At 36.7% G+C, this 10,808-nt stretch overlaps 1 long non-coding RNA gene across 1 annotated transcript; it reads right to left on the bottom strand.

The window, feature by feature from the left end:
• Window positions 1-541: 541 nt before the first annotated feature.
• On the bottom strand, window positions 542-10,377 carry LOC147760710 (uncharacterized). The gene is made up of 2 exons (XR_015335535.1): window positions 10,229-10,377; window positions 542-7,039 (listed from the first exon to the last, which is right to left on the bottom strand). It is a non-coding gene; the product is annotated as an uncharacterized LOC147760710 (long non-coding RNA).
• Between the last annotated feature and the right edge of the window lie 431 nt (window positions 10,378-10,808).

The following is a 10,808-nucleotide window of genomic DNA, read 5'->3' as shown; positions in this document are numbered from 1 at the left end:
TGCAAGAGGCTGAAAAGTTTCCACCAATGAGAGGTTAACAAGCAGTAAAACTAAAAGAAAAATAAATAACAAAAAACTGGGAAGGCACATCAAAGATCAGGCAGCCAGACATGATAGTACTGGAACTGCTGAGAAACACCAAAGAAAAAAGTTTTTGTGAAAAAACTTCCCAGTGCTACATGTATAAAGAAAAAATAAATGACACAAATCACATTAAAAAAAATACTTGTCATTTATAAGACATTAAATCCAAATATGAAGAATCAAGTGTAAAAATAATTTTAATTAATTAAAATGCACTTCTGAAGACCACAACCTAACTAGAGGATCAGAGAGGCGATACCGCCTCCGTGTAATGAACCTTTTACATATGCCTATGATGAATGTCCTAAACTTATATAATTTTGAACGCTTAATTCAAGCGTGGGCTCGAAATAGGACATTACGTTTTAGACTTACTCAGTGGATAACGCGATTCAAAATTCCACGGTTCGTGTCAGATTTACGTAAGGTCGCGCAAAGAAAACCCAAGTCCACATAATGACCAGTTAAATTATTTATTCGTTGACGCTAGGTAACTACATATTCTAAGTGAAGCCTCCAACTCTTAACTCATCAGCTCCGTGCTCCGTCGCTTCCAATCTCCTCCTCCGCTGCTTCCTTCTACATGACTCCAATATAACTCCCCGTTCAATTCTCATCACTTACTTTAAATACTATTTTGTTATCTTTACATGGATCCAGTGCTGCACTAGTATGAGATGTACGCCAAACATAATTACCTTTAATTGTATAATTAATTTCTTTACTTCGGCGTCATACATAGAGACCGCCGCATTACTCAAAAGCTATTGCACTATAACATATTACGTCATATTACTTCGTATGATCTTTATGTCGGACCCGACATCCGAATATTGTACCACCAGCTGGAGCAAGCGCATTCGTATAGACCCCCACATACACAAAATAAGGGACACAGCCACCAGTCTTTTGCTTGACAAGCTGTAAAAATGCAATCAACAAGAATTTGCAAAAAATATGCAAAAAAATATATCAAAAAATCATCAAAAGGTAGGTGAAAGGTCAATTTCACAGTAAGATTGCCAGTATATGACTTCCTATTCAACTTCAAAAGTAACTTTGGACCTATCTCTGCCAGTTTGGGAGATAAAAGGGAAGCAAAATTTGCAAAGTTCAGTTCATGGTGAAAAGTAAGTCAACGGTCAATTTCAAGGTCACATTTAGATTGCCAGTGTATGACTTCCTATTCTAGTTCAATAGTAACTATGTACCTATCTCGGCCAGTTTTGGATATGAAAGGGAAGCAAAATTTTCAAAGTTCAGTTCATGGTGAAAAGTAGGTCAAAGGTCAATTTCAATGTCACATTTAGATTGCCAGTGTATGGCTTCCTATTCAACTTCAATAGTAACTATGGACCTATCTCTGCCAGTTTTGGAGATAAAAGGGAAGCAAAATTTGCAAAGTTCAGTTCATGGTGAAAAGTAGGTCAAAGGTCAATTTCAAGGTCACATTTAGATTGCCAGTATATGACTTCCTATTCAAGTTCAATAGTAACTATGGACCTATCTCTGCCAGTTTTGGAGATAAAAGGGAAGCAAAATTTGGAAAGTTCAGTTCAAAGTGAAAAGTAGGTCAAAGGTCAATTTCAAGGTCACATTTAGATTGCCAGTGTATGACTTCCTATTCAAGTTCAATAGAAACTATGGACCTATCTCTGCCAGTTTTGGAGATAAAAGGGAAGCAAAATTTGCAAAGTTCAGTTCATGGTGAAAAGTAGGTCAAAGGTCAATTTCAAGGTCACATTTGGATTGCCAGTATATGACTTCCTATTAAAGTTCAATAGTAACTATGGACCTATCTCTGCCAGTTATGGAGATAAAAGGGCAGCAAAATTTGCAAAGTTCAGTTCATGGAGAAAAGTAGGTCAAATGTCAATTTCAAGGTCACATTTGGATTGCCAGTATATGACTTCCTATTAAAGTTCAATAGTAACTATGGACCTATCTCTGCCAGTTTTGGAGATAAAAGGGATGCAAAATTTGCAGAGTTCAGTTCATGGTGAAAAGTAGGTCAAAGGTCAATTTCAAGGTCATATTTAGATTGCCAGTATATGACTTCCCATTCAAGTTCAATAGTAACTATGGACCTATCTCTGCCAGTTTGGGAGATAAAAGGGAAACAAAATTTGCAAAGGTTAGTTCATGGTGAAAAGTAGGTCAAAGGTCAATTTCAAGGTCACATTTAGATTGCCAGTATATGACTTCCTATTCAAGTCCAATAGTAACTATGGACCTATCTCTGCCAGTTTTGGATATGAAAGGGAAGCAAAATATGCAAAGTTTAGTTCATGGTGAAAAGTAGTCAGGCGGCTCAGTCCAAATTTTATCCAGAATTGTGCAAAAGATGATAACAGCATGAAATTTTCCACGATGAATGACCATTGGGTGTTTGTCAACCCCCTGATCCAAAATAGATGAACACCCAATGGTTATTCATCGGGGAAAGTTTCATGCTTTTATCATCTATTGCACAATTCTGGATAAAATTTGGACTTAGCCACCTGACTATACCGTACTGCACATTTTGCTTTCACCACCAATATGTACTTTTTGATAGCGTAACTCGAAAACCGTTTGGAATACAAAAAAACAGAGACCACCTACAGTGTTGGGCTTTACATGCTCTACAAAATGCAAAAAAGAATGGGTCTCTAGCATTAACGGTTCCCGAATTAGAGACAGTTTTCAGTTTCGGCATCTTATGGCCGTTACTCCAGTGAAAATGCACCAATTGACCCCAAATTCACGGAGATGAAAGATGACCTGAAGGGTAACACTTTCCAATAATATTATTGATTAAGTCTGTGTGGTGTCTGAACAACAGGGCAAAAAATTTTTTTTTCATAAAAAATATTATTTTTTTGAAAATTTTGGCCCGTTTGACCTTGAAGTAAAGGTCAAAGGTCAAATCCAAGGGCATATTTGAAATCTACACATATGACTTTTGGAAAGCCGTCTGTAGAAATTTTTCCCATAACCCCTTCCGTAGGGTAGATAATTAGCATTTAATTTTGCCATTTTTGGACAAGGGTGCATTGCAATGAGTGCCACACCCAGACCCCAATACGGGCAAAGCCCAAATTTTACGTGGAACGAGCTGAGATTATAGGTGACCTAAATCCAAGAGATGGGTACGGGGGCCCTTACCGTCTAGGAGGAGAAGCGGTAACGGTAGCCGTCCAGCGGAGCCGGCGGAATGATCTGGACGGGACTGAAACCATGTGTACCGCCAGCGCTAACGCTGGTGGTACAATTAATGGTGATGCTTGCTATGTGGAGCTACATGTATAAGCCTTATAAATGAAATGGGCAAAGTAAATAGAATTTGAGTATCTTAAATAGAGAAGTATAATTTTTAAAGAGGCAAAATTGGTAGATAAGTTTTAAAATTCCTGATATTCACATCTAAATTTAATGAGCAATTTCCATTAATTGTTATGTAAATTCAAAAGGCAACAAGATTACCACAAATTTAACATCCACAAGGAAACAACTTGGATAAAAGGAAAGTAATACTGTACATTCACTGCAAATCTAACCACTCAGAAAGTGTCATCAATGCTATACTGAACTTAATAAACATGAGGCTATCCACAATTTCCAGCAATGAAAACGTTCAAAACATCAAAGAGCGAGTACTAAGATACACTTAGTAACACAGATATTGAAAAAATAGCAAGTAATTCAGTTTCATGGGCTAAAAAAGACACTGATAATGCTATATGTGAAAGATAAAATATTCAAACAAAAATAAAACAGAACTAGAGGATCAGAGAGGCGATACCGCCTCCGAATATTGTACCACCAGCTGGAGCAAGCGCATTCGTATAGACCCCCACATACACAAAATAAGGGACACAGCCACCAGTCTTTTGCTTGACAAGCTGTAAAAATGCAATCAACAAGAATTTTCAAAATATGCAAAAGAATATATCAAAAGTTCATCAAAAGGTAGGTGAAAGGTCAATTTCACAGTAAGATTGCCAGTATATGACTTCCTATTCAACTTCAAAAGTAACTTTGGACCTATCTCTGCCAGTTTGGGAGATAAAAGGGAAGCAAAATTTGCAAAGTTCAGTTCATGGTGAAAAGTAGGTCAACGGTCAATTTCAAGGTCACATTTAGATTGCCAGTGTATGACTTCCTATTCTAGTTCAATAGTAACTATGGACCTATCTCTGCCAGTTTTGGATATGAAAGGGAAGCAAAATTTTCAAAGTTCAGTTCAGGGGGAAAAGTAGGTCAAAGGTCAATTTCAATGTCACATTTAGATTGCCAGTGTATGGCTTCCTATTCAACTTCAATAGTAACTATGGACCTATCTCTGCCAGTTTTGGAGATAAAAGGGAAGCAAAATTTGCAAAGTTCAGTTCATGGTGAAAAGTAGGTCAAAGGTCAATTTCAAGGTCACATTTAGATTGCCAGTATATGACTTCCTATTCAACTTCAATAGTAACTATGGACCTATCTCTGCCAGTTTTGGAGATAAAAGGCCAGCAAAATTTGCAAAGTTCAGTTCATGGTGAAAAGTAGGTCAAATGTCAATTTCAAGGTCACATTTGGATTGCCAGTATATGACTTCCTATTAAAGTTCAATAGTAACTATGGACCTATCTCTGCCAGTTTTGGAGAAAAAAGGGCAGCAAAATTTGCAGAGTTCAGTTCATGGTAAAAAGTAGGTCAAAGGTCAATTTCAAGGTCACATTTAGATTGCCAGTATATGACTTCCCATTCAAGTTCAATAGTAACTATGGACCTATCTCTGCCAGTTTGGGAGATAAAAGGGATGCAAAATTTGCAAAGTTCAGTTCATGGTGAAAAGTAAGTCAACGGTCAATTTCAAGGTCACATTTAGATTGCCAGTATATGACTTCCTATTTAAATTCAATAGTAACTATGGACCTATCACCGCCAGTTTTGGAGATAAAAGGGAAACAAAATTTGCAAAGGTTAGTTCATGGTGAAAAGTAGGTCAAAGGTCAATTTCAAGGTCACATTTAGATTGCCAGTATATGACTTCCTATTCAAGTCCAATAGTAACTATGGACCTATCTCTGCCAGTTTTGGATATGAAAGGGAAGCAAAATATGCAAAGTTTAGTTCATGGTGAAAAGTAGTCAGGCGGCTCAGTCCAAATTTTATCCAGAATTGTGCAAAAGATGATAACAGCATGAAATTTTCCACGATGAATGACCATTGGGTGTTTGTCAACCCCCTGATCCAAAATAGATGAACACCTTTCATCGGGGAAAGGTTCATGCTTTTATCATCTATTGCACAATTCTGGAAAAAATTTGGACTGAGCCACCTGACTATACCGTACTGCACATTTTGCTTTCACCACCAATATGTACTTTTTGATAGCGTAACTCGAAAACCGTTTGGAATACAAAAAAAACGGAGACCACCTACAGGGTTGGGCTTTACATTCTCTACAAAATGCAAAAAAGAATGGGTCTCTAGCGTTAACGGTTCCCGAATTAGAGACAGTTTTCAGTTTCGGCATCTTATGGCCGTTACTCCAGTGAAAATGCACCGATTGACCCCAAATTCACGGAGATGAAAGATGACCTGAAGGGTAACACTTTCCAATAATATTATTGGTTAAGTCTGTGTGGTGTCTGAATAACAGGGCAAAAAAAATTTTTTTCATAAAAAATATTATTTTTTTAAAAATTTTGGCCCGTTTGACCTTGAAGTAAAGGTCAAAGGTCAAATCCAAGGGCATATTTGAAATCTACACATATGACTTTTGGAAAGCCGTCTGTAGAAATTTTTCCCATAACCCCTTCCGTAGGGTAGATAATTAGCATTTAATTTTGCCATTTTTGGACAAGGGTGCATTGCAATGAGTGCCACACCCAGACCCCAATACGGGCAAAGCCCAAATTTTACGTGGAACGAGCTGAGATTATAGGTGACCTAAATCCAAGAGATGGGTACGGGGGCCCTTACCATCTAGGAGGAGAAGCGGTAACGGTAGCCGTCCGGCGGAGCCGGCAGAGCCGGCGGAACGATCCGGACGAGACCGAAACCATGTGTACCGCCAGCGCTAACGCTGGTGGTACAATAATTACCATAAATGTAAACCAATCAGGCTGCTTTTCAAAAGCAACCTGCCTCTTTACCAAACAAAGCCACACAGTAAACTTAATATAAAACAAAAATAAGGTTTGGCAGTTACGGGGTGAAAATCACCATAAGTAGTGCAAAAAACCAGGAATAATTACCGTAAATGTAAAACGATTGTGCCAAAACCTGCTTCTTTGCCAAACAAAGCCAGTAAGTAAATTTAAAGTAAAACAAATAATACAAAAAAAGCTAATGTCCCTACATAGAAAGGTAAGAAAATTTGATTCATGAAACTCATATTGTTATTTGACGGTCTTGAAAATTGCTGCATCCATCATCTTGTTTGTCTGTTACATGTGAAGTTCAGTAGTCCTGTGTCTCCTAGTACAGTGTAGTAGTCTTGAGTCATTGTGTTCCATTGTGGCAATATAGTCCTGTGCCTGCTAGGACAGTGTAGTAGTCTGGAGTCATTGTGTTCCATTGTTGCAGTATAGTCCTGTGCCTGCTAGGACAGTGTAGTAGTCTGGAGTCATTGTGTACCATTGTGGCAGTATAGTCCTATGCCTGCTAGGACAGTGTAGTAGTCTGGAGTCATTGTGTACCATTGTGGCAATATAGTCCTGTGCCTGCTAGGACAGTGTAGTAGTCTGGAGTCATTGTGTACCATTGTGGCAGTATAGTCCTGTGCCTGCTAGGACAGTGTAGTAGTCTGGAGTCATTGTGTTCCATTGTGGCAGTATAATCCTGTGCCTGCTAGTACAGTGCAATAGTCTGGAGTCATTGTGTACCATTGTGGCAGTATAGTCCTGTGCCTGCTAGGACAGTGTAGTAGTCTGGAGTCATTGTGTACCATTGTGGCAGATGATGATGGACAGATGAAGGACTGGAAAAGACAAAAAAGTCAGTGATCAGGTTTTTTCCTTAAGATCCAAAATATTAAAATAATGAAATTTCAGTAAATTTATTAAAAAAAAAAAACTTCAAAATAAAGTGTTGTTGTTAGTCAAGGCTGAAGCATATACTATACCAGTACTGATAAGAAAGTGGTGCGTTTATAGTAGTTTCTGGGAATCATTGACGAAATAAAATTTGAAAGGTTTGAAAGGAGAATAGCTGTAAAGCTAATGTTTCCATTCAATTTATAACTGACATGAAATCAAATTTATTGTATTGTATTGTATTGTATTGTTCACCGCATGGAAAAGCATACACAGGGGAAAACATAGGCCAATCATCGCTAAGTGTGGGTCATTTAAGGACAAGGAAATGGTGAGGAAAGCCGCCTAATGAGTGCAGAAGGGAAAATGATTCGGAATCAATGAGCAATTTCCTAAGGAAATTAACAAACGAAGAAAGATGCTGATTCCGCACCTAAAGGAAGCTAAGAGACAGGATAAGAAAGCTGTCTTGAAGGTTGACAAACTTAACATTGACAATCGATTGTTTGACCCGAACACTGGATGTGTTAGTGGATTGGTAAGCCCAAAACCAAGTGGATCTACAAAAGCACAATATAACTTATTCTTTTTTAAGAATGATAATTCAATCAAGTGGATCTACAAAAGCACAATATAACTTATTCTTTTTTAAGAATGATAATTCAATCAAAGAGTACAAAGTAAAGATATTATCGGCTGTTGAATAATTAGCTCTAAATCCGCTTTGATTTTCCTTTAATATATCTGTGCTATCTGAGTAAGTAGTTAGCCTTTTGCTCAGAATCGATGTGAACACCTTGCCTAAACTACTTAACAAGGAAATAGGCCTGTAGTTTTATGGTTCATGAGCTGATCCTTTTTTTTATATATTGGCTTAAGGAGTCCATTATACTATGCATCTGGTACAATTCCAGAATTAAATACTACTTTAAAATGTTTGACATATAATGGTGCCATAATATGTTTAGATGATTTTATGTATTTATTTAGTAATGTGTCTGGTCCTGGTGACTTATTATTTCTGAGTAATTTCACAGTATTTACAACTTCATCAACCGATATAGGTTCATTCATATATGAACTATCATCAAAGGTCTGGTCAGTGTCTATAAAAAGTAAATCTGTATCATCATTAGTATTAGCATTAACCTTCTTGAAATATTCATAACTAGAAAAGCACTAAGAGTGCGCAGACCTTCACCAAGGCAGCAAAGTCTCCATCCTATGTCATTTCACCCCTAAATTTTCTAAATTTTGATTATTGATCCAGATCACCACCAAAAACTAATCACTTCTAAGTTAACCCATTTCTGACCTACCATGAATAATTCCATCGAAATTCATCCATAACTCTTTGAGTTATGTTGATGACAAACAGACAGACAGACAGACAGACAAACAAACAGGGGTGAAAACATAGCCTCCTTGGCGGGGGTAAAAATCATCTACACCTAGATCTACTGCACCATTACTACAGGACTTTTTTCTTTTACATTCAACAATTTCCAATATTCTTTTGGATTTTTACTTCACATATTCTTAATCTTATTTTGTAATTGGTATCTATAATTAGTAAAAGATTTATCCACTACAGTTTTATGTTTCTGAGCATCAAGAACCCCTTGTTTAAATAAAGTGGATCCAAATTTCTTATATTTACGATGACATTTACAGTACTCCTTACGTGTGATATGGCACTCATTGCCGAACCATTCTTTATACTTTTTCAAAGTATATTTAGTTTTATTGTTGTTATGTCTATAAGATCCAAATGTTTTCTTAGCTGAACTCAACAATACTTCAGCTTTCTTTTTAGAAACTGAATCAACTTCATTTTTCTCCACACTGCCAAGATCCAATCTCTCGATAACATTCTGTGTATCAATAATACAAGCTAAGTCAATATTTCTATTATATTCGTTGGTTTTATCAGTATGCCATGGTTTAATTCTTTCTATATGTTCACCCACAGATATATTGAAGGAGAATCAAAGCAGATTTAGAGCTAATTATTCAACAGCCAATAATCTTTACTTTGTACTCTTTGATTGAATTATCATTCTTAAAAAAGAATAAGTTATATTGTGCTTTTGTAGATTTTAAACCCGCCTTCAATAAGATATTGAGAATTGGATTATGGAGAAAATGATTTAGTTACCAAATAAGTGGGAAATGCCTAAGGGTTATTATGTCTATTATGAATATGTGTAAGATAAGATAAGATATAAGATAAGATAAGAGTTTATTTAGCCAATTATAAAAATCGGAAATCATTTTCCTTTTGGAGCAATATACAGAGTAAAATAATAAAATAAATGCAAATCAAACATTACTTATAAAGGACGTTTCTCAGAATATTTCCCTTGTCAAAATGGAGTTAGACAAGGGGCAAATTTATCTCCCTTGCCCTTTGCTCTCTATCTTAATGATTTAGAGGATTTTCTATCCAACAAAAATGTTGTTGGTTTACAGACCGTAACTGATGAGCTTGAAAATGAGCTTGATGTGTATATCAAAATTATGGTGATACTTTACGCAGATGATACATTACTGGTGTCAGAGACCAAAGATGATCTTCAATATCAATTTGGGAATTTTTATATCTAGAACTGAATCATTTTATTCTACGCAAAAATATGTAGTACAGAGGGCGACAAGAATTATGTTTGGCATTAATAAATAAGCTAGACAATTAAATTTATCAATTAATTGCCAACTAGACCTCTTTGATAAGCTGATAGTACCACTTTTGTTATATGGAGCTGAGATATTGGGATATGAAAACTATAACAGAAAAAGTGCATTTTAAATTTCGTAAGGCCACACTTTTTTATTTTTATGAATGACATCGGATCCTCTGGGGACCCCGAAATCGGTGAGAGAGGGCGAAAAAAAAAACAAAAAATTATTGGATTAAACTTCTAAATGGCAAGAATACAAATTTGTCCTGTATACTTTATAGATTATTGTATGCACTAAATACAAATCATAATACTTCGAAGTTTAAATGGTTGGTGTGTTGTCACAGGCATAAGAATTTTCGTGCTACATTGCATTGTGATGAGAACAGTGAACAACTAACACAGTCGATACCATATGTGTTCTTCACTTCATATGTCTTATCCTGAACTCACCGATAAAGTTTACCAACAGAATATATAACAAAACCACAAGCAAGAAAAGTGACCTGATGGAAGATGACACTCAGTGTACAGAACGTTTGATGAAAATTCCGGCTTTTCAGCGTCACCATTTGCACGCGCCATATATAAACATTGTTGAGTGTAGATGGCGCTGTGCAAGAGGTGAGACCTTGGATTTGTAATGGACTGCCACCTAGATACTTGTGCAAGGCGGGAGGGGGGGTTTGGCATTGCAACAGATATGACTAGGGTCCAGGCACTGTAATATATAAAAAATTATTGTGATACTCCGGAGAAATTATAAGAAAGATTATCATATCAGCGCCCTCTATTATTTATCGCTGTCTTCACTGGCACAATATGATGAAATTCATGGACGCCGTCACAATCATGTTGAGACAGACTCTGAGGACAAATACTGTAGCATTAAACCTTTTCTAACTCAACTTCTTCGATTATCCCGGACCATTACATACCTGTCAATATTGACAATTGCCAGAGAGGGAGGTTCCCGCGCACGCCTTACGTCCCCCACCCCGGGGCCGACACACACACACACAAATATTTTTTA

The sequence above is a fragment of the Lingula anatina genome, chromosome 7, assembly GCF_051362555.1.
Source record: "Lingula anatina isolate TDL-2025a chromosome 7, LinAna3.0, whole genome shotgun sequence".
Lineage (NCBI taxonomy): Eukaryota > Metazoa > Brachiopoda > Lingulata > Lingulida > Lingulidae > Lingula > Lingula anatina.
This window is presented reverse-complemented; position numbering and strand designations above follow the sequence as displayed.